At 39.0% G+C, this 25,624-nt stretch overlaps 1 long non-coding RNA gene across 1 annotated transcript; it reads left to right on the forward strand.

The window, feature by feature from the left end:
* The first annotated feature begins 6,614 nt into the window (after positions 1–6,614).
* On the forward strand, positions 6,615–24,861 carry LOC124231593 (uncharacterized). The gene is made up of 3 exons (XR_006886610.1): positions 6,615–6,761; positions 18,982–19,036; positions 24,698–24,861. It is a non-coding gene; the product is annotated as an uncharacterized LOC124231593 (long non-coding RNA).
* Positions 24,862–25,624: the final 763 nt, after the last annotated feature.

Genomic DNA, 25,624 nt, shown 5'->3' on the forward strand with positions numbered 1-25,624 from the left:
AGCTCACTAGCCTCGTGACCCCATCCCACCCCTTATATAATCAAACCCGCACCCCATTATTAGATTCATCTTCCTTAATGAGCTGCTTTTCCCTACTGTTTTTCAAACATCAGTAGATCTTGTTTTCTATAACATTAAACGTAATGTGACTTGGCTTTTAAAGCCTTTCAAAGTCCATTCCCACCATGCCTCTCTAAATTCCCTTCCTAACACTCTACAATCCTGAAAAAGACTCTAATTTCAGTCTAAGTCATTTCCATGAATATTCATTGAGCACCTGGTTGATCCCAGGCACTGTCCTCTGCACTCGGAATAAACAGACAAAGTCCCCGCCCTAAAGGAGCTCGGGACAAGTCAGGGACGTCAAACACATAAGTAACTACAATATAATAGCAGGAATAATGATCAGTAACTTCACTGAGCACCTCATATAGTCCAGGCACCGTTCTAAGCATTTCACATCTATTCCTTTAATCCTCACAACAACCTGTGAAGTAGGCATCACAAAGTGTCCTCATTTCATAGCTGAGCCACAGAGAGGGGGCTTTCCAAAATCGCACAGTTGGGTGGACCCAGAAATTGAGCCTTAAGCACTTCCTCAACCACTACAGTGTATGATAATTTGAAGAGAGCTGTAGTGGAGTCGTGAACAAAGTGTTATGGGAGCATAAAGGACAGAGAGAGTCACTCAGCTTGGAGACACGGGAAATGGCATCACTGAGACAAGACCACCCCTGCCTCCTTCCAGGAAGGATTGAACCAGTTTACACCAAAAACTGCCTGCATTAAAGTAATGATAAAACAGAGGGAGAGGATCAGGACCAGCGGAAATGTAAATATCATAAGAAAATCAAGCCAGAGGAAAAATAAATTTAGTCCAAAAGAAGAGTTCAGTTACACCATACTTTAACATCTCATTTTCCTTTGAGCTCTCTGGAAGTCAAAGAGAAAAGGGAATCAAGCTCAACTGCATAATGTTTATTGTCATAAAGTAGAATGCAAACCAGTTCATCAAGGGAGAAAATAAACCTTTCTTAGAACTGTGACACAAAATAAAATTTTCAAACAGGAGCTTCATAAGTGTCACAGAGAACTAGAGTAGAAACAATGTCCCCTACAATGCTCTTATAGCAAATGTAATAGAAGATTTTATATGGCAATTTTTTATGACATTCATTGATAAGAGCCAAGGACATTGCAGAAATGCAGCTCAGCAAAGGTGATTCCATAAGAATACTATTGTCTGAATTCAGAATCTTCTGATGTTAGGATTTGAGTTGAGTCTAGTAAAATGAGGACTTTTCTAGGCTGAGAAGCAAGATAAAGGCATTCAAGGAGGAGAAATAGTGTTATGCATGTTTTGGTGAGTTCTCTTGTCTGTCTGCGTGAGGAAGGGCCTGGGGCAGAGCCAGCTGAACAAACCTTTGTTGCATGCCTGCCATGTGTCTGGCCCTGTACCAGGCTCTGGGATAAGCCAGTGAGCAGGACAAAGTTCCTGCTCTCTAGGAGCTCACCTTCTGGTGTGTGGGTGTGGGGAAGAGGTAGGAAGTTGAACAATAAATACAGAAACAAAAAGGTAATTTCATGTGAGTGCTGATCACTGTGATGAAGAAAACAACGTAAAGCGAATGTGTCAGGGACATTCAGGAGGCAGCCATATAGATATCTAGTCAGGTGTTTTCTCAGACAGAAGGGAATGCAAAGGCAGGAAACCAAATGGGTTTTATTCTAAGTACAGTGTAAGCTAATGGAGGGTTTTAAGCGGGAGGTTGACTCGCTATGATTCACGTTTTAGAATGTCACTGGCTGAAATGTGGAGGATGGAATAGAAGGGTGCTGAGGGAGAAAAACGGTGGCAGGAACACCAGTTAGGAGGCTGCTTCAAGAGTCCAGGAAACATGGTGGTTTGGAATAGGGTTGTACACATTTTGGAAATGAGACCAATGTGGAATACGAAAGAGAGGAATCAAAGATGGTGCATAGTTGTCTTGCCAAACAAGTAAGTGGATGATGCACCATTTCCTGAGATAGGAAAGATGTAGAAAGTGGGAGTGGGGAAATAAGTAGTTCTATCTTGACCAAGTTAACTTTGGGATGACAACTGGACATCCAAGTGGCAGTCGAACATACAAATTCGGAGCTCAAGGCAGAAAGATACGAACTAGAAATATAGAAAATACATTTTTAAAATGTTAGTTACATTTTCAAATGCAACTCTGTGTTCTTTTACCTTTGCAGACAAGGGCCCTTTATAATTCAAAGCCATGAGTCCATTCATTAAGCTAGAAAAAACGTATGATAAATGAATATTTTCTGTTTCCTGGTTTTTGGACAGTCCATAGATTCGGACATCTTCAGAGCACACATAGGGAGACCTTCAGACTGGTAAAGACCATTTGGAAGACTAGGTCACAAAAAGGAAGGTCACAAAATAGACTAAGAAGAAGGAGTCAGGGAGGTAGGAGGAACACCAGATAAGATGGAGGACCGGAAGATTTACCAGCAGGATAAATGTACAACCAGTGTCGCAGAGCCTGGAGAAGAAGGTCTTTCAAGAAGGAGGGAATGGTCAATCATGTAAAATCCTGCTGAGTGGGCAAGCGAAACAGAGCAGAGAACTGACCATTGGCTTTGGAGAGAGACAGGTCATTGGTGATCTGGATTGGAGGTTTAGGGGAGTAGTAGGAATGAAAGCCCAGTTGGTGTGAGTGTAGGAGAAAATAAGAGGTGAAGAGTGGACGCGGTGAGGAATGCAACTCTTTTAGGGAGGTTTCTTGTGAGGGGGAATGGAGAAATGTGGTGGTAGCTGGAGGAAGACGAGATCAAAGGAGGATCTTTTTTTAAAAATAATGATTGATATTAAGGCATGTGTGTGTATATAAATCGGAATGATCCAGTAAATAGACACCAACGCGAGAGGAAAACATAATACCTGTGAAACCAGGGGCCAACCTGCTTTAACTATACTCAGTTAGTTGTCTGTTAGCAAAAGCAGTTAGATAACGCATTACTAAAACCTAACCCATAGATACGTCTCTGATGCTCGGTCACCATGGTAATGGGTGCTTAAGTTTTTCAGGAGCTGAGAGTCAACTCCTTGTCCAGTTCAGGCTGATTAAGACCACTGACTCATCAACTGGCTCTGTGCAGATGACTAATAGGTGACCCTTTGGACGTCAGAGGGCTGAAAACGCCCCCCTCGGATCATGCTAACACCCCTATTTTGTGAACATGCCTCCTATGAAGAGCCATGAAGTTTGACTGTGCTTGCTCAGATCATCAGTTACCTCCCATTTCCTTACCTTCAACCATCTATCCCCACGCTTCAGACCACCCTGCCCCTTGTATCCCATAAATATCCCTAACTCCTATTTTCGAGGAGGCAGATTTGAGATTTGTTCTCCCATCTTCTCACTTGCTACCTTGTGAACAATCCCTTTCTCTGCTGCAAAGTTGTCATCTTGGTGATTGCCATTTTGCGTGGTGGGCAAAAGGAACCCGATTCAGTAACACCTGTAGAAGCACAGAGCTTGCAAAAGGAGAGAGGATGGAACCCAGAATCCTAGAGGAGAGGTTGGCCTTATAGAGAAGCAAGGACATTTCTTGTAACAGCAAGGAAAGTAGAGTAGGTAGATTAAGTTATAAGTAGGTTATCGGGTTTGGTGATAACAAAATGGATGTTATCATTTGCATTTATTTTTTCTTTGATGTATGAAGCAAGGTCATCATCTAAAAATAATGAAAAGAGATGATTGCCTGGTGGTGTTGGAATGTTCATTTGTGAATTTAAATTAGAAACAGTTGAGGTATTGTGAAGGAGAGCTCAATGCCTTCTTCCTCATTTCAGTAGCTCATTTCCTAAACCAGTATCCTGACATTCTCTACATCTATTCCACCTATGAAATTTGAACTCCAATATCACACTGTCTGACCACAATCTTTGATCCAGTTTTCATCCACTTGCTACCACTACACCATATCTCTATCAATGTCACAATAACTTTGGCTTTTCCATTTCTGCTGGTCTGTTGGATCCCATCAGGCTTCATTTCCTTCTACGCGTTGCCTGGATTCCACAGTCCATTACTTCAGTCATTTTCTCTTTTAGTATCTTCAACGCTAATTCCCTTGACCTTTTGTTCATTCATTGTGCACATTCTATAAAATTCAAGATCAGCCTAATCATCTGCCTTTTCTATTCTTGCATGTAAGCTGTAGGGAAAAGCTAGGGGCAAAAAGAGAAAAAAGAAACGAAAAAGTATTAATTTTGCCACACGTATCCATGGCTTCTCAACGCTCACGACATTCCCAGGGTGCAATCCTTGGTAAATTTCTTCTCTTTTTATTCCTGAAAGGCTACATTTCATCACATTTCTGAAGCTTTGCACTTCTTCCACTACAATTTGCAGGTGATGTAGTCTTACTTACGCTAGAGAAAATAGAAGTCATCAGGAGAGAGCTCCCACAAACTGCTGCCCCCACATCAACTCTGCTATATGGTTCTTGGTTGTTTCCTTTCTGCCTTATTGGAAGAGACCATTCCTATTTTAATCCCCCCTTGCATGCTTTAGCTCCCCTGTATTAGCCCTGAAGGCTTTGGTTGTGACAGATGCCCAAATCAATTACTTTAAGCAAATAGACCCCAATGATAGGACTGGCTTTAACCACAGCTAATTCCAAGAGTTCAAATTAATTTTTCCTGACTCTGCCTTTTTCTTGCCTCTGAGCTCTCCTTTCCTCCATTCCTCAGCCCAAGGATGGCTACCTCCATGTGGGTGGCAAAGACTGCCACCAGCAACTCTAGCTTTCATTGTCCTTACAAATAATGACACCACAGGAAAGAATATTTTATTTTCTAGGTAACTTAAGAAAAAGTAGAAGAGAGGACTCTGATTACCCAACTTGAGTCACCTACCCATCTCTGGACCAAGGCAATGAACAGCCACTCTGGGTCATGTGTGCGTCCCAGTGTCCAGAGGATGGAGTAGGAAGTGGGGACATGTAACTGACAACCTTTCAGGTGGGAAAGTGGCATTTCTTGAAGAAAAATACTATGCACAACAAACAAAAAGTTATTGGACATACACTACATATTCCCTCCTGCCTTCCTCAGAGTTGCATCCATGAAGTGTTCTGTCTCTTTCCCATATCTTCAAACTCTTTCATTGACACATTACCCAATGTTAATAAAAGCACTTAACACAAGTGCCTGGCTCATAATCAGTGTTCAATAGAAGTCAATAGTAGGAGGAATAACAATTGTCCCATATTAAGTCAAAGTCAGCATCTTCCTCTGGCTTCCCTCTATCTTCCCCCCCTTTCCCAGCTAAGCATCGCTCTCTGGACTTCCTCACTTAGTCACTTCTTCAACTTACTATAATCTGTCTTGCGCCTGCACTACTCCACGGATAGATTACCATAGTCTTCACAGTCCCAAGTCAGTGGGATACTTTCTCAATTTTATTTTACTCAACATCCTCAGTATTGATGCTAATAGTCCTTTCATTTTTCTTGCAATTCTCTTCCATTCATTTTGCAATTCTTTTCAAGGGCTTTCCCCTCCTTAGACTTATTTTCCTCTTCCTTGATGGCTACCTCTTGACTTCCACTACTAACCTGACCCTAATGATTCCCAAGAACGCTCAGACCTCTTTACTGAAATGCAGGTCTTTGTAATACAACTTCCTATTGAAGAATTCCACTTGGATGTCCTGAAGCACCTGACACAAAGCATTTTAAAAACTGAATTAGTTATTCTCCATAACACACACCAAAAATTAAGTTCTCCTAATTGTATTTTCTTATTCTAGTGAATGGCCCCTTCGTGCACTACCTGCTGAAGCCAAATGATTGGGAGTTAGTCCACATTTCTTCTCTCTTATCCCCAACCTCCAGATTCTAATTTAGTAAATTTCCCTTTTAAATATTGTATCTACCCACTCAAGTGCCGCTGTCTTATTCAGCCCATCATCTCTTCCCTGAATTATTGCCAAGGATACATAATGAATTCGCCTACCTCTCCTGCAAACCATCCTTCCTTTCTTTGCTAAAGGAATTTTTTTTTTCCTGAAAAGCAAACCTGATCATGTTTCTCTTTAGTGGTTTCCCATGGCTTTCAGGACTGATCTGGTTATATTTATGGATGGAATAAGAGGCCAGAAGTTCTGGCTGACCAAAAACTAGGGACAGCTTATTTGCCTCTAGTCTCCAGAACAAAGACTGTCACGCGTTCAGCCTCTCTGCTTTTGCCAATGCCCAAGAGTGTCCCCTGAGCTCAATATGAACAGGCTCAGAGGGAACCCACATTCATGAACAGACAGGGAAAGGGGAGAGGTGCAGCTTTTCAAAGAGGGTCTCAGTAGCTTGAGAGAGGAAGACTGACCCTCACCTCCTGGTATTCAAATCCTTGTGCAATCCCCTCCTCATAGTACGAGCTGACCTTACTGACTCCCTTCTAATGAACAGGATGTGGCAAAATTAATGGGATGTCACTTCCGAACTGGGTTATAAATAGACTGTGGCCTCTGTCTTAGGCGTTCCTTCTTACGCTGTCTTGGATCACTCATTCAGGAGGAAGCAGCTGCCGTGTCATGAGGCAGCCTGTGAAGGGGGACACATGAAGGAGCTTGGACGCGATTCTTCCTCAGCTGAGCTGGAAAGGACTGCAGCCTGACCAGCACCTTGACTGCAGCCTTGCGAGAGCCCTGGAACCAGAAGCGCTCAGCCGAGCCACTCCTGGATTTTCAGGACCCACAGAAACTGTGAGCCAATTAATGTTTCTATTTCCAATCATGACATTTTGGGGTAATTTGTTATACAGTAATAGAAAATTAATACAAAGTCCAAGAGGGGAAGAGTCTTACTGAGGTAAAAAAGACACAGACAAATTTAATAAAAATTGATAATAATCTCAAATAAATGTATTATACAATTGAATTAAATTATACAATTAAATTAAATTAAAAGAAGATTCACTGTAAGTACAAAACATGACTTTGGATTTAAAAATTCAAGAAAAATTAAAATTATTACAGTTGTGGTGAGAATTAAATTAACGGAATAGACAGCCAAAAGGGACAAATAACTCACAATTCACAGCACAGGAAAGAAAGAATTACAAATCATGAGGGAAACAATAAGTCACTTGGAAGGCAAACCTAGGAAACCTTTTATACAAATAGTAGGTTTTTTAGGAGAAAACAGAACAAACAGAGAAATGATGATTAAGGAAAAAATACACAAAAACTACTCTAAAGTAAAAAAAAAATGCTTGAATCATTATATTGAAAGAGAGCAGAGTCACAAGCAGGATTGGGCAAAAACAGGACATATTCTGGTAACGTTTCTGAACTTCAGTGATAAAGAAAACGTTTGTCTGAGCTTCAGCCAGAAAGAACAGAATACCTACAAAGAAAGAGGGCTTGACTTCTATTCAGCGTTGGAAGCTAAGAGACAGTGGACAATCATCTTAGGCTCCTGGGTGAACAGATCCAGAAATCCCAAACCCAGTGAAGATATCATGTTTTACATTTGCACACTTGCAAGACCTCGGAAAGCGTACCACCCACATACCTATCCAAGGAAAACAGTCCAGGAAGTCACCTAGCCAAAGAAAAAATAAATCAGAACAAAAACCTTAGATAAGGAAAGTAAAAAGTATAAGAAATAGTGGTAAGCAATGAATTTGGTAAGATAATGGCTAAATCAAAAGGGATGACCATAACATTTTTTGATATTAAATACATATGAGGAGACTTCCAGTTTCTTTCTGGGCATCTAAGGGGCTTGGAAGTTGTCACTCTATTCTATCTAGTAAAAAGCTGAACAAACCGAATCAGCAACTCTTCTCAGATCCGTCAGAGAAGTGAGACTGCAAGGTAAACTGCTGCCCCCAAAACTGGGGACAGACAAGCTGGATACAGAGATTCATAACTTACTGGAGCAGAAAGCTCCTCGGGAACCAGTACCAGGGTAGGGAAAACTGAACCATCATTGACAAATTGCTGGAAGCTCCATGTGGATAATTCTGAGATCAGCTCCCCAGGGGAGCCAGTCACAGGGGGCACCCTCACGTGTTTGTGAGTTTTACCTCTAGGAGCCCTAGCAGGTTCTCGAGTCAAGACTGCAGAAAAACCCCCTCATGCTTCTGACAGGAAGAGGGGAAAAGTAGTCATTTTGAAATATGCCAGAGCATTCTGTTTTTCTTAACAAGGCTTGCCCTTAAGAGAAATGACTTTATCAGAGCTTAACCTAATGGGGTTTCATCAGAGCCCAGCTGACTTGGGGGAAGAGGAATATCCCAGTTCCCTCTTGTCTTCCACATGGGGGACAGGAAATACAAATTCCATCCCACTTCAGCCATTCTGTCAGATCTGAAGGGGAGGGAGAAACTGAAAACCACTTCTGAAGTCCACAGTTCAGGGCACAGGCTCAATGAAAGACTAAGACCTAATCATTTCTCCTCCCCACGCATCTTACTACCACTTTCCTAAAGGAATGTATTTTCTCCAGTTCCTTTTACTCAGTACATTGTATCTGGCTGGCAAGAAAAAATTACAAGGCATACTAAAATGCAAAACCCCACAGTTTGAAGAAACTGAGAAGCATCAGGACCAGAGTCAGACACAGCAAGAATGTTGGAATGATAAGACCAGAAATTTTTAAAAACTGTGATTAATATGTTAAGGGACCTAGTGGACAAAATAGACAACTTGCAAAAACAGATGATTTGAGGAGCGTGATGGAAATTTTAAGAAAGAATCAAAAAGAAATACTAGAGATAAAAAAATACTGAGAGAAGTGAAGAATTCCTTTGTTGTGCTCATTAATAGACTGGACATGGCTGAGGAAAGAATCTCTGAGCTTGAGGATACACCAATAGAAACTTCCAAAACTGAAAAGCAAGGATAAAAAAGACTTTAAAAAAATAGAATGGAATATCCAAGAATTGTGGGACAACTACAAAAGGTGTAAATATGTATAACCAGAAGAAGAAAAAGAAAGGAACAGAAACAATATTTGAAGCAATAGTGTCTGAGAATTTCCCCAAATCAATGTCAGACACCAAACCACAGGTTCAGGAAGCTTAGAGAAACCCAAGCAGGATAAATGCCAAAACACTCCACTACACCTAGCCATATTGTATGCAAAATGCAGAAAATCAAAGATAAAGAAAAAAATCTTAAGAGAAGCCAGAGGAAAAAAGTTGATCTATAGAGAAACAAAGATAAAATTACATCTGGCTTTTCCTCAGAAACCACGCAAGCAAGAAAACAGTGGAGCAAAATATTTAAAGTGTTGAAATAAAAAACCCACCAACCTAGGATTCTGTTCCCTGTGAAATTATCCTTCAAAAGTAAAGGAGAAATAAAGACTTTGTCAGACAAACAAAAATTAAGGAAATCTATGCTCGGGAGACCTGACTGGCAGGATGCATCAAAAAGAAGTTTTTCATAGAGGGGGAAAATGCTATAGGTCAGAAACTCAGATATACATTAAAAAAAGGAGGATTGGGGGAGGAATGAGTGAGGGTAAAATAAAAACCTTTTGATCTAATAGATAAGAGTTTGTTCAAAATAATAATAGAAACAATGTATTGGATTACATATGCTTATATAAGTGAAATAAATGACAGCAATGATACAAGGAATGAGAAGGAGAAATTAGAAATATTTTTTTATAAGGTGCTTGTACTACCTCTGAAGCAGCATAGTGTTTTTGAAAGTGGACTTGCAAACTTTAGGACAACCACTAAAAAACAGTGAAAAAAGAAATATAATTGATATACTAAGAAAGGAGAGAAAATGGAATTATATAAAATGCTCAGTTAAAACCACAAAAGGGAGAAAAAGAGTGGAGGACAAACATAGGAACAAAGAAACAAGGGCAAGAAATAATAGAAAACCATATCACATACAGTAGATATTAATCCAACTATATCAATAATTAATAATGTAAGTGGCCTAAAAGCAGCAATTAAAAGAAAGATTGTCAGAATGCATCAAAAAATAAGACACAGCTATATGTTGTCCACAAGAAACCCACTGTAAATAAAAAGACACATATACATTAAAAGAAAGTGAATGGAGAAAAATATACCATTCTAACACTAATCAAAAGAAACCTAGAGTAGCTATATTAATTTTAGACAGAGTAGACTTCACAGCAAGGAAAATCATCAGAGTTAAGAGTGGCATTATATAATGATAAATGGGTCAATTCTCCAAGAATACGTAACAATGCTTAAAGTACATGCACCTAGAAACAGAGCTAGGTATCTGAGTCAAAAACTGACACAAATGCAAAGAGAAATAGATGAACCTACCATTACAGTTGAAGACATCAGTATCCCACTATCAGAAATGGACAGATTCAGCAAGGAGAAAATCAGTAAGGACGTAGTTGAACCCAATAGCACTAGCTATCAACTGGATAAAATCGATGTCTATTGACTACTTCATCCAACAATAGCAGAATATACATTCTTCTCAAGCCTACATGGAACATTCAACCAGGTAGACCATATCTGTGCCATAAAACATACATTGACACATTAGAAAGAAGAGAAATCATACAATATATGCTCTCAGTTCACAATGGAACTAAACTAGAAATCCATAATAGAAAGATAGTTGGAAAATCCCAAAATACTTGTAGATTAAACAACACACTTTTAAATAACACATGGGTCAAAGAAGAAATTTTAAGAGAAATTTAAAAATACTTTGAACTAAATAAAAATAAAAATACAACTTATCAAAATGTATGGGATGCAGCAAAAGCAGCATTTAGGGGATTATTTATGATTGAATGCATACATTAGAACAGAATAAAGATCTAAAATCAATCATCTAAACTTTCCCCTGAGAACTAGAAAAAGAACAAATTACATACAAAGTAAGAAGAAGAAAAGAAATACTAAAAATTAGAGCAGAAATCAATGAAATTGAAAACAAGAAATCAATAGAGAAAAATCAACAAGACCTAAAGCTGGTTCTTTGAAGAGATGAATAAAATTGATAAGCCTCTAACCAGGCTATCTAAGAAAAAGAGAGAAGACACAAATTACTATACCAGAAACGAAAGAGAGGACATTGCTACAGATCTCATGAACAATAAAAAGATGATAAAAGAAAACAACCTAGATAAAACAAACCAATTCCTTGATATACACAATCTGATAAAAACTAACACAAGAAGAAATAGACAATCTGATGGACTATATCTGTTAAAGAAACAATCAATAATTAATAACCTTCCAGAACAGAAAGCACCAATCCAAATAAGTTTACTGGTGAATTCTACCAAACATTTAAAGAAGAAATTATACCAATTCTTTACAGTTTTTTTCAGAAGATAGAACCAGAAGGAATAATTTCTAACTCATTCTGAGGCCAGTATTACCTTAATACCAAAACCAGACAATATCTTTCATGAACATAGATGCAAAATTTCTCAGCAAAACATTAGAATGCAACAATATATACAAAGAATTATACACCACAACCAAGTGGTATTTATCCCAGGTATGCAAGGATGGTTCTACATTAGAAAATCAATTAATGTAATCCATCACATCAACAGAAAGAAGAAGAAAAATGACATAATTATATCAATGGATGCAGAAAAAGCATTTGACAAAATCTAACAGTGGCTCGTGATAAAAACTCTCAGCAAACTAGGACAGAGGGGAAAATTCCACAACATGATAAAGAACATCTACAAAAAACCTACAGCTAACATTGTACTTCAATGGTGAGAATCCAAATTTCCTGCTAAGATGAGGAACAAGGCAAGGATGTCTCATCTCTACTTTTCAACACTGTACTAGAAGTCCTAGCTAACGCAATAATACACGAAAAAGAAATGAAGAGTATACATATTAGAAAGGAAGAAATAAAACTGTCTTTGTTCACAGATGAAATGATTGTCTATGTGGAAAATCCAAAAGAATCAACAAAAAACTTCCTGGAACTAATAAGGGATTAGACCAAGGTTGTAGGATACAGGGTTAATATACAAGAGTCAATCACTTTCCTATATACTAGCAAGGAACAAGTAGAATTTAAAATTAAAAACAAACTACCATTTACATTAGCATCCAAAAGAATGAAATACTTAAGTTTAAATCTAACAAAATATGTATAAGATTTATATGAGTAAGACTCTGATGAAGATATCAAAGAAGATCTAAATGAAGGGAGAGATATTCCATTTGTGGGTAGATTTAATATTGTCAAGATGTCAGTGCTCCCAACATGATCTACAGATTCAATGCAATCCCAATAAAAATTCTCAGCAATTTATTTTATGGATATCATCAAGCTGATTCTAGAGTTTATATGGAGAGGCAAAATACCCAGAATAGCCAGCATAGTAATGAAGGAGGAGACAAAGTTGGAAGACTGATACTACCTGATTTCAAGACTTACACAAAGCTACAGTAATCAAGACAGTGTGGTATTAGTGAAAGAGTAGACAATAGATCAATGGAACAGACTAGAGAGGCCAGAAATAAGCCCACATAAGTATAGTTAATTGATTTTTGACAAAGGATCACAGGGAATACAATAGAAAAAAGATAGTCTCTTCAACAAATGGTGCTGGAACAACTAGACATCCACATAGAAAAAAATAAATCTAGGGGCCGGCCCCATGGCTGAGAGGTTAAGTTCACACGCTCCACTTCAGTGGCCCAGGGTTTCACTGGTTCAAATCCTGGTCGTGGACGTGGCATCACTAATCAAGCCATACTGAGGCAGCATCCCACATGCCACAACTAGAAGGACCCACAACTAAAAATACACAACTATGTACCAGGGATCTTTGGAGAGAAAAAGAAAAAATAAAATCTTTTCAAAAAATAAATAAATCTAAATACAGATCTTACTTCTTCCACAAATATTAACTCAAAATGGATCATAGACCTAAATGTAAAATGCAAAACTATAAAATGCCTAGATGATAACATAGGGGAAACTCTACATGACCTTGAGTATGTCAATGACTTTTTAGATACAACACCAAAGGCGCAATCCATGAGATAAATAACTGATAAGCTTAACTTCACTGAAATTAAAACTTCTGTTCTGTGAAAAGCACTGTCAAGAGAATGAGAAAAATGGGAGAAAATATTTGCTAAAGATATATCTGATAAAGGACCGTTATCCAGAACATACAAAGAACTCTTAAAACTCAACAACTTGATTAAAAAATGGGCCAAAGACCTGAACAGATACCTCACCAAAGAAGATATACAGATAGCACATAAGCATGTGAAATGATGCTCCATGTCATATCTCGTTAGGGAATTGCAAATTAAAGCAACAATGAGATACTGCTACACCCCTATCAGAAGAGACAAAATCCAGAACACTGACATTAAATGCTGGCGAGGATGTGGAGCAATAGGAACTCTCACTCATTTCTGGTGGGAAGGCAAAATGGTACAGTCACTTTAAAAGACAGTTTGGCTCTTTCTTACAAAATTAAACATTCTCTGACCATATGATCCAGCAATTGTTCTCCTTGGTACGTACTCAAATGAATTGAAAATTTATGTTCATGCAAAAACCTGCACATGAATGTTCATAGCAGCTTTGTTCATAATTGCCAAAACTTGGAAACCATCAAGATATCCTTTAGGTGAATGAATAAACTATGGTTCATCCAGACAATAGAATGATTCGACACTAAAAAGAAATGAGCTATCCAGCCATGAAAAGACATGGAGGAAAGTTAAATCCGTATTTCTAAGTAAAAGAAGCCAATCTGAGAAGTGTGCATACTATATAATTTCAGCTATATAACATTCTGGAAAAGACTAAACTGTGAGAAGTTCAGTGGTTTCCAGGAGGTAGTGGGAAGGGAGTGGTGAACAGGCAGAGCACAGAGGATTTTTAGGACAGTGAAACTATTCTGCATGATACTATAACAGATACACATCACTATATATCCATTAAAACCCAGAAAGTGTACAACACCAAGAGTGAACCTAATTTAAATTATGAACTTTGATTAAAAACACAGATAAACAAACAAAAAGGGGGTTTTCAACTAATAAAATTCTCCGAAAATCCTGGGAAGAGGGCAGCGGGTGGGGAGAGTACAGCAGAGAGAGTTGGGAGCTCAGAATAAGAGCACGCAAAGGTCTTCTCTTAGGGGTGAGGAAAATGGGACAATAGATAAGTGAGCTATCTCAGTGGGGAAGCATAGCTAATATTCTTTATTAGTTTTTAGAATAGTAGTAGGTTTTCGGTTTAACCATAGATTTAAACATAGGTTCAGATGATAATATAGCCAACAGGGGATGGAGAAATACGATAGCACTTATAGTTGGCAAGGAATAGAAAGGAATAAAAAAGAAACCGGTTCAAGCTACTAAAAGTAAAGAAAAGGGACGAGAGGAAACAATCACAAGTTATAAGTTATAACCATGAAATATAAACAAACTAAGCTAGTTTCACCAAAAAATGCAAATGAGGTAAATTTTTCCACTAAAACATGGAGGCTCAGATTTGGAGAGAAAGAACCATTACCCAGCCGTCTACTGTTTACAAGAGACAGAAAAAACTATAAAGGTTGGTAAGATTTCTATGTCTGGCATTATGATAGACTGGATTCCCAGAAAACTCTCCTGATGAAAACAACTAAAAATATAATTTTAGAGGTTGGCCCAGTGGCATAGTGGTTAAGTTTACTCACTCCTCTTTGGCAGCCTGGGGTTTGCAGGTTTGGAGCCCGGGCGTGGACCTCGCACTGCTCCTCAAGCCATGCTGTGGCAGCGTCCCACATAAAATAGAGGAAGGTTGTCACAGATGTTAGCTTGGGTCCAATCTTCCTCTCTCTCTCTCTCTCTTCACACACACACACACACACACACACACACACTACACTATACATATATGAATCTCAGAGTGGAAAGTAAGGGCTTCACAGAGGCCTACAGCAAAGTGGACATTGGAGCCTTGAAAGGGATGCTGAATTCCAGAGATCTTTTCTTCCCCCAGCTTTATTGAGACATAATCAACGTATAATATTACATAAGTTTAAGGGGCACAATGTGATGACTTGAATCACATATGTATTGTGAAGTGATTACCACAATCCAATTAGTTAACACATCCACACTTCCTCACATCATTATCTTTTGTGTGAAAACATTTAAGATTTACTCTCTTAGCAACTTTCAAGTATACGATACAGTATTGATAACCATGTTAGTTGTATACAGTTATAATACTGTTGAGCTGTACATTAACTCTCTAGATTTATCACCTTGTATGTGGAAATTTGTACCTTTTGGCCACCTTCACCCATTTCACCCCCTGCCTCCCACTGTCAGCTACCAGTCTACTCTCTGTTTCTATGAGTTTAGCTTTTTAAAATTCCGCATATAAATGAGATCATACAATGTTTGTCTTTCAATGTCTGGCTTACCTCACTTAGCATGATGTCCTCAAGTTCCATCCCTGTTGTCACAAATGGCGGGATTTTCTTATTTTTATTTTTATTTATTTCATTTATTTTTTAAAAGATTTTATTTTTCCTTCTTCTCCCCAAAGCTCCCCAGTACATAGTTGTATATTTTTAGTTGTGGGTCCTTCTAGTTGTGGCATGTGGGACACTGCCTCAGCATCACCCAATGAGCGGTGCCATGTCCACGCCCAGGATCCAAACTGGTGAAACCCTGGGCCACTAAAGCTGGAGCGTGCAAACTTAACCACTTGGCCATGGGGCCAGCCCCCGGATTTTCTTCTTTTTTATGGCTCAGTAAATTTTCATTTACCATTTTTATATACCCAGTAGTGGGATTGCTGGCTCATATGGTAGTTCTATTTTTAATTTCTGGAGGAATCTCCATACTGTTTTCCATAGTGGCTGCACCAATTTATATTCCCACCAACAGGACACAAAAGTTCCCTTTTTTCCACAACCTCGCCATCACTTGTCATCTCTTGTGTTTTAGATGACAGCCCTTCTAAGAGGGATATCTTATTGTGGATTTAATTTGCATTTCTCTCATAATTAGTGATGCGAAGCAACTTTTCATGTATGTGTTGGCCATTTGTATGACTTTTTTGGGAAAATGTCTATTCAAGTCCTTTACCCACTTTTTAATTAGATGATTTGGAGTTTTTTGCTATTGAGGTGTATGAGTTTCTTATATATTTTGGATATCAGAAACATTGTCTACAAACATTTTTTCCAGTTCCATATGTTGTCTTTTCAGTTTTTGATGGTTTCCTTTGCTGTGCTTCCTAGTTTAATGTAGTCCCACGTGTTGATTTTTAATTTTGTCACTTTTGCTTTTGGTATATCCAGAAAATTATTGCCAAGACCAATGTCAAGTAGCTTTTTCTGTATGTTTTCACCTAGGAAATTTATTGTCTAAGGTCTTATATTTAAGTCTTTAATTTATTTCTGGTTAGTTTTTGTGCATGGTGTAAGATAGGGGTCCGTTTTCATTCTTTTGCATGTGACTGTTCAATTTCCCTAACATTTCCCATTTATTTGTGTCTTTTTCAACTTCTTTCATCAGTGTCTTATAGTTTTCAGTGTACAGATGTTTCATCTCCTTGGTTGGATTTATTCCTCAGTTTTTTATTGTTTTTCATCCTATTATAAATGGGATTTCTTCCTTGATTTCTATTTCAGATAGTTCATTGTTAGTGTATAGAAAAATGACTGATTTTATATGTTGATTTTGTATTGTGAAACATTACTGAATTCATTTATTAGTTCTAATAGTTTTTTGGTGGAATCTTTATGATTTTCTATATATAAGATCATAGCTTCTGCAACAGAGACAATTTTACTTCTTCCTTTTCAACTTGGATGCTGTTTATTTCTTTTTCTTGTCTAATTGCTCTGGCCACTTACAACGCTAAGCTGAATAGGAGTGGTGAGAGTAGACAACTTTGTCTTGTTCCTGATCTTAGAGGAAAAGCTTCCAACCTTTCACTGTTGAGGATGATGTTAGCTGTGGGCTTTTCATATGTTGCCTTTTTTATACTGAGTTATGTTCCTTCTACTTCCAATTTGTTGAGAGGTTTTTTTTTCAAATCATAAAATGATGTTGGATTCTGTCAAATGCTTTTTCTGCATCTATTGAGATGATCGTACAATTTTTATCTTTCATTCTATTAATGTGGTGTATCACATTTATTGATTTGTATATGTTGAATCATCCTTGCATCCCAGGTATAAATCCCACTTGATCATGGTGTATGACCCTTTTAAGCGCTGTGAATTCAGTTTGCTAGTGTTTTGTTGAGAATTTTTTAATCTAAATTTATCAGGGATATTTATATGTTTCTTTTCTTGTAGGGTCCTTATCTGGTTTTGTTTTCATGATAATGTTGGCTTTGTAAAATCAGTTTGGGAGTGTTCCCTCCTCTGTGATTTTTTTGGAAGAATTTGAGAAGGATTGGCATTACTTCCTTAAATGTCTGGTAGAATTCACCAGGGAAACCACCTGGTCCTGAGCTTTTCTTTGCTGGGAGGCTTTTGATACAGATTCAATCTCCTTGCTCATTATTGCTCTATTCAGATTTTCTATTTCTTCTGGATTCGGTCTTGGTGGGTTGTATGTTTCTAGGACTTTATCCATTTCCTCTAAGTTATCCAATTTGTCAGTGTATAATTGCTCATAGTAGTCTCTTATGTTTTGTATTTCTGTGGTATCAGTTGTAATGTCTCCTCTTTCATTTCTGATTTTATTTGTCTTTTTTTTTTAGTCTATCTAAATGTTTGTCAATTATGTTTATCTTTTCAAAAAACCAGCTCTTGTTTTCATTGATCTTTTCTATTGTTTTTTCCAGTCTCTGTTTTGTTTATTTCTGCTCCTATCCTTGTAATTTCTTTTCTTCTGCTCTTTGGGCTTAGTTTGTTCTTCTCTCTCTAGTTCCTTGAGTTGTAGAGTTAGGTGTTTATTTGAGGTTTTTCTTTATTCTTAATGTAGGCATTTATGGCTATAAACTTCACTCTCAGAACTGCTTTTGTTGAATCCCATAAGTTCTGGTGTGTTGCGTTTCCATTTTGTTTGTTTCAAGATTTTTTTTAATTTATTTTTTGCGAGGAAGATTGGCATTGAGCTAACATCTGTGCCAATCTTCCTCTATTTTACGTGGGATACAGCCACAGCATAGCTTGGCAAGTGGTGCTGGGTCCAGGCCCAGGATCCAAACCTGCGAATCCCACGCCACCAAAGCAGAGAGTGTGAACTTAACCACTATGCCACTGGGCTGGCCCTCAAGATTTTTTTTTTTTTCTTCTTTGACCCATTGGTTGTTCAGGAATGTGTTGTTTAATTTCTACATATTTGTGAATTTTCCAGTTTTCCTCCTGTTACTGATTTCTAGTTTTACAGCATTGTGGTTGGAAAAAATACTTGATATGATTTCAATTTTCTTAAATTTACTAAGACTTGTTTTGTATCCTAAGATATGATCTAACCGGAAGAATGTTCCATGTGCATTTGAGAAGAATGTGAATTCTGCTTCTGTCAGATGGAATGTTGTGTATATGTCTCTTATGTCCATTTGGTTTAATGTATAGTTTAAGTCCAATGTTTCCTTATTGATTTTCTGTCTGGATGATCTATCCATTGTTGAAAGTGGGGTATTGAAGACCCCTACTATTATTGTATTGCTATCTATTTGTCCCTTCAGATCTGTTAGTATTTGCTTAATATATTTAGGAGCTCTGATGTTGAGTGCATATATATTCACAATTGTTATATCCTCTTGACTAATGGACGTCTTTATCATTATATAATAACCTTCTTTGTCTCATCTTACAGCTTTTGAGTTAAAGTCTATTTTGTCTGATGTAACTATAGCTACCCCTGCTCTCTTTTGGTCTCCAATTTCATGGAACATATTTTCCCATCCCTTCACTTTGAGCCCATGTTTATCCTTAAAGCCAAAGTGAGTCTCTTATAGGCAACATGTAATTAAGTCTTGTCTTTTATCCACACAGCCACTCTATGCATTTTGATTGGAGAAGTAAATCCATTTAAAGTAATTATTGACGGGTAAGGACTTACTAATACCATCCTATTAATTGTTTTCTGGTTGTTTTGTAGTTCCTTTCTCCCTCTTTTGCTGTCTTGCTTTGTGAATTGATGATTTTACATACTGGTATATTTTGATTCCTTTCTCTTTATTTGTTATGTATTCACAATAAGTTTTTACTTTCTGCTTTTGTTCAAAAGATGTTGAAGGTGCCAGCCCCCCTGGCATAGTGGTGAAGTTTGCATGCTCCGCTTTGGCAGCCCAGGGTTCGAAGGCTTGAATCCCAGGGGTGGACCAAGGCACCACTCACCAAGCCATGCTGTGGCAACATCCCACATACAAAATAGAGGAAGATGGGCACAGATGTTATCTCAGGGCCAGTCTTCACCACACTCACACAAACACAGAAAAGATGTTGAAGCATCTTATAACAATCTATTTTAAGCTAACAACAATTCAACTTTGGTCACCTACAAAACTCTACCCTTTTACCACCCCCTCTCTCCTTTTTATGTTTTTGATGTTACAATTTACATCTTTTTATATTGTGCGTCCATTAACAAATTATTGTAGCTGCAGTTATTTTTAATACTGTTGTCCTTTAACCTTTATGCTCGAGTTAAGTAACTTATCATCATATCACAGAATTGGACTATTCTGATTTGACCATATACTTACTTTTACCAGTGTGTTTTATATTTTCATATGTTTTCATGTTATTAATTAGGATCCTTTTATTTCAACTTGAAGAACTGCTGTTATAATTTTTTTCAAGGCAGATCTAGTGGACGAGCTCCTTCAGCTTTTGTTTACCTGGGAGTCTTTACTTAGTTTCTGAAGGACAACATTGCTGGGTGGTAAAGCACTCTTAGTTGGCAGGATTTTTTCTCTTTCAGCGCTTTGAGTATATTACTCACTCTCTGCTGAGCTGCAAGGCTTCTGCTGAGAAATCCACTGATAGTCTTATGGGATTCCCTTGTACATGAGGCATTTTTTTCTCTTGCTGCTTTTAAAATTCTTTCTCTATCTTTGGTTTTAGATAGTTTTATATAATGTGTCTTGGAGAAGATTTTTAGGGGTTGAAACTTTTTGGGGACTTACGAGCTTCATGAATTTGGATGTCCAAATCTCTCCCCAGATTTGGGAAGTTCTCAGCTATTATTTCTTTAAATAAGCTTTCTGCCCCTTTCTCCCTCTCTGCTACTTCTGGGACTCCAACCATTTGTAAGTTGTTTCTTTTCATGTGTCCTATAATTCACACAGACTTTCTTCACTATTTCTCATTCATTTTTTTGGGTTCTCTGACTAGATCATTTCAAATGATGTATCTTCAACTTCACAGATTCTTTCTCCTGCTTATCAAGTCCTCTGCTGACGCTTATCTATTGCATTTTTCATTTTATTTATTGCATTCTTCAGCTCCAGAATTTCTTTTTGGTTCTTCTTTACGTTAAATTTCTCATTTTGTTTGTGTATTGTTTCCCTGATTTTGTTGAGTTGTCTTTCTGTGTTTTCTTGTAGCTCACTGAGCTTCCTTAAAACAATTATTTTGAATTCTTTATTGGACAAATCACAGATCTCCATTTCTTTGGGTTTGCTTACTGGAAAATTGTGTTCCTTTAGTGCTGTCATCTTTCCTTGATTTTCATGTTCCCTGAAGTCTTCCGTTGCTGTCTGGGCATTTGAAGAAGCAGTCACCTCCCCCTCTAACTGACTGGTTTCAGGAGAGAAATACCGTCTGTCAGCCCTGCTGGGGATTCTGAGGCTTTCTCAGGTCTTTTCTATGGATGTGCCTGATCCACACTTCTTGTTCCATTTTGGGGGCAAATTCTTAAGATTGTACGCCTTCTCTCAATCCCACAAATCCAGGCCAGGTGCCGACACCCTACCATTTGCTTTCCCTAGGACAGTTATGAATGCTCAATTTTGTGTGCTTTCTCACAATCCCACAGAATTGTTCTGGCTTTCTGCTCCTACTCACTAGCCATCTGCAAAGACTTGCACTCACCACTCTTAGGAGTGTAAACAGGGTGAGGTATGTGGGGGTGAGGCACATAGAGCATTGGGGGTGTCTATGTGCCATTTGGGATCCACAGGCAAGGCATCCCCAGCACCTCACGAGCAGGCCTCCTGACGGAAGCATCCTGATGGAGTCTGAGAAGCTGTTAGTAGAATTTGGATCCTTTTGATGCTCTCCAAGAGCCCCGGCTTCTGCTCTCCCAGCCCTTCCATATCCCCAGTTGTGCAACACACCTCAACATTCTCAATGGGACAAGAAAGAAGTGGGCAACATCCCACACGGCTGGGGAAGCTGCGTGCTCATTCACACGCTCTCATATTCCCTTATGGGAAAAACGGTGTCTCTCTTGGCACTAACCTGTGCTGCCTTGGGGACAGGTGGCACAGGCAAAGTGAAACTACTGCTCTTACCCTCTTTAATGAATCCAATCTCAGGTGTTTTTTGCTCCAATGCTGTGCTGGAACTTCTCTGCTCGACTCCCAGACTTCCACAAAGGCACTTTCATCCATGGGTGATTGTTAAAATCGGTGTTCTTTGGGAAGGAAGATGGTAGAAAACTCCTATTCTACCATTTTGATGATGTCACTTCTCCTTGGAAATCTTAAAGGACCATTTAAGTGCTACCAAGAGCAGAAGAAGCCCCGAGCCTCCCTGAGACCAGAAGTACTAAAGGGCTGCATAAAGAGGTCCCAGGGACCCCAAAAGGCCATGTCCTCGGCCTAAAGGCAAAGAAGGAATAAACCTATTATGCAGTAGGGAAGAACAAGGAACTGGCTGGTCTTGATCTTGGTACTCTTTGAAAGAAAAAAATTTTCTCCTGGTAATTTATAACAGCAAACTAGCCCTCACATGGTTTGAGACCTGAATTCATTGTCTCCAACATGCTGAGATGTAGTGACAGTCAATCTGGAATCTACACCCATGATGCCTGCAAGGCAAGATTCCACTGAGAGCCACGTGCTCACCAACTCTAAGACTTTCAGAATCTAGACAGCTCAGGGAAAAGAAAGACCCCAAATTAACAGAGACTAAGCTTCTGCTGTCATGGTAGGGATAGGAACAGTATAAAGAAATTAAATTGACTCCTTTAAAAAATAGTTATATTTCTTACATGCCTGAGTTGTGGACTCAGATTTATATCTGCTGCTTTATAAAGGAATCCTTAAAATAAGTATGCCTCTTGAGAAAATCGGGGAAAAACCTGAAAATAAACATTAAGACAACAGGTATAGGCAATTAAAAAGATAAAAGCTTAAAATAATTAAAAATAAAGAAAACAAAAATAGTAGAAGGGACAATAGAATTAAAATCTCTATTACCTGTATAAGTAGATAACTCCAATAAAGACCGATTGGTGAAAAAAGAGAAAAAGCAAATACAAACATATCTACATTAAGAAAGAGAAAAGATATGCCCACAGATACAAATAAGATAAGAGAAACTGTTACATACTACTCTCTGGCAATATAAATAGAAGCCTAGAGGAAATGGAAGATTTTATAGGAAGATATAAATTAATGAAATTGACTCAAGAAGACATAAAAACAAATAATCCCCCCCAAAATTGGAGGCACCTGACTCAGTTGGCTTTGCAATAATAATTCCAACATTGTTCAGATTATTTCAGTTCATAAAAAAGGAAGCTCCCAATTCATTTTAAAAGCTAAAAATTAACTTAATATCAAAATCGAATAAAAAGTGAAAATAAAAAACTATAGCAAATTGACTTAAGGATGTAGGTACAAAAATTATAAATAAAACATTAGACAAACAAATGTAATCGCTTATTAAAATAATTTAAAAATTATGACGAGGAAAGGTTTATTCCAGAATGCTAATATTAGGACATTATCAACATGAAAATTATTTCATCAATAAACTATAGGAAACAAACCATATTGACATATTCTAAAAAGGCACTTTATAAAATTCAGTGGCTATTTCAAATAAAAACTCTAAGTAAAACAGGAACAGAAGAAAAATATATAAAAGTAATATAGATTATCAAAAACCAAGAATAAGCATCCTATCAAAGGGTGAATTACGAAAGCCATTATAATTAAAATAAAGAAACATTTTCTTCACTTGGCTCCCAGGAAGTGCTGTCTTCCTACCTTGCATGACCGCTCACTGCCCTTTCCTTCTCTGTCTTCTTTGCTGGCCCCTTCATTTCTCCCTGACATTCTTAACGTTAGAGTCTCATTTGGGCTCAGCCCTTGACCTATTTTCTACTCTCTTCTGTACATTTATTTGATAGTCTGTGTAGTCTCATAGCTTTAAATTCCATCAATATGTTCTTAGTGCCACATTTATATCTCTAGCCTAGACCCCACCCCTCAAACTCTAACTCATATTTCCATCTGCCTCTGGACATCTCTACTTGGATGCCTCATATAGACACGTAACATGTAACATGTTCAACACATGTAACGTGTCTCACACGTAACATGTCTCTCACATAACATGTTCAAAACTAGACTCCTGATCTTTCCCTCTTTCCAAAGCTGTTCTTCCCATGGTCTTCCCATCTCAGTTAATGGCAACTCCATCCATCCAGCTGCTCTCGCTAAATGCCTTAGGGTCACCCTTGACGCCTCCCTTTCTCTCATACCCTCAGATCCAATCTTCTGCAGGTCTTGTCATCCTTGCGCTTACTTAGAATCTGACCATTTCTGACTACCCCCACTACTGTCACCCCGGTTCAAGTTCAAGCCGCCAACACAGCAGGCCTAGATATTTGCAACAACCTCCAAAATGATCTCCTTGCTTCCACTTTTTCCTTCTCACAGTCTAGTCTCAACACAGCAGTCCGAGTGGCCCATGCAAGACAGAAGGAAAGAAATTTCAATGGCTACACATTTCACTCCGAGTAAAAGCCATATTCTTATAATGCTCCATGCGCTTCTGCACACGGAGGATCTGGTCCTTCATGTGCTGGGCTCTCTTACCTCTTTGGCAACTTTCCTCCTACAACTTTCTCCGTTCCATACTCCGCTCCAACCACACTGGCCTTCTTGCAGTTCATTAAACACACTCTTGCCTTGGGGCCTTTGAATTGACTCTTCTTTCTGTCTGGAATGTTCTTCCAGATGTCCCCCTGGCTCACCGCTCGTCTCCTTCAAGTCTGCTCAAATGTCACTCTCTCAGCAAGGCCAACACCAGCCATCCTTTCTAGAACTGCACATGTTCCATCCCACTCTAGCATTCCTGCTTTATTATTTTCTATAACCTCTTTTCCTTTTAATATACAGGGATATATAATTTACTCATTTATTTTACTTATAATCCCCCTCAGCCCCTCATGAAAAGTTTCGTGGTGGTAGGGATTTTTTCCTATTTGGGTCACTGATGATCCCTAGTCCAAAACAGTGCTTGGCACATAGCTGACACTCAGTAAATATGCCCTGAATTGCAGAATAATGCCTTCTCTCACAAGAATTATTAAACACTGCTTGATACTTCTGGTTAACGCAATAAGACAAAAAAAGTAAGTGGCAAATATTTAAAATAAAGGTATAAAATTACTCTTAATCATATATGATACATTTTAGTATAATTTTTTCATATTGTGCCCACTCAGCATCTTTAGAATACCCATGTTATATGAGCGCTGTCTCTCCCAGATAGAAGCTGGAACTCAATTTCTTATCCTCCCTTGCAGCGGTAATACAGGGATGGACTCAGACTATACCTTCAGATGAACCTGCAGGAGACTTCTATGTGAAACAGAGGTATGGGAGGAAGCAGGCATAGCATGGAAGCCTTTCTGGCAAGAGCATCAGTGTGTTGAAGTGATATACAGATTTCAGAGGAAGGAGTTGCCAAGGTTTTGGTAGCAGCATCCTGTGGTCTGCATAGGGTCAGTGTTGAGAGGCTGTAGTTTTCATATTCTTTGACGGGGTGGATTTGTGCCGTGGCATATTCATAGTATGTGGTAGCAGATTCCATCTGCTGCCCCCAACTGGAATGTTCTTCTTCCAGAGGGGTGGGGGGCAGGAGCTGTGTATTCTGAGCCCGCTGGATCCCTGGCAGCTGTTCCTGTCCTTCGGAAGCTGTGCTGACAGGGCCTGTCTGTGTTTGCGCGCCGGCCGCCGCCACTTTGCGCACGTGGGCACACAGGTGCCCTGGCGGGGTCCCTCGCGCTGGCCCACTGGCCGAGCTCGCGCGCCAGGCAGGCGGAGGGGCGCTTCCTTTCACGTGTGTGATCCCAGGGCCGCTCCTGCTCTGCACCCGCCGTCTGCCCCTGCGCTGCTTGGCTGGTGAAGACGCCCCCGCGATTGCTCAGCCTCCTTGGTCTGGAGCATTCCCAGGGGCTCGCGGGCAGCTCCGAGAGTGACGGCGTCCGTCGGGAGGGCTGCCCTTTCCCCCTCTCCTCCCAGAGCCGGGTGCAGACCCACACCCTAGGTCGCTGCAGTCTGGGAGGGAGAGGAGATCCCCTGACCTCCTTGCACTGCGGCCCGGTGGGGCACCTCCACCTTCAGACATATGGTTGCGTGGGTCTCTCAGGACGTCTGTTGTGTTGTGTGGATGTCCTCTGTTGGCTTATGAGTGTCCTTTTCTTTGTATCTTAGTGGGGAGAGGCTAAGGG

The sequence above is a fragment of the Equus quagga genome, chromosome 22 (genome assembly GCF_021613505.1).
Source record: "Equus quagga isolate Etosha38 chromosome 22, UCLA_HA_Equagga_1.0, whole genome shotgun sequence".
NCBI lineage: Eukaryota > Metazoa > Chordata > Mammalia > Perissodactyla > Equidae > Equus > Equus quagga.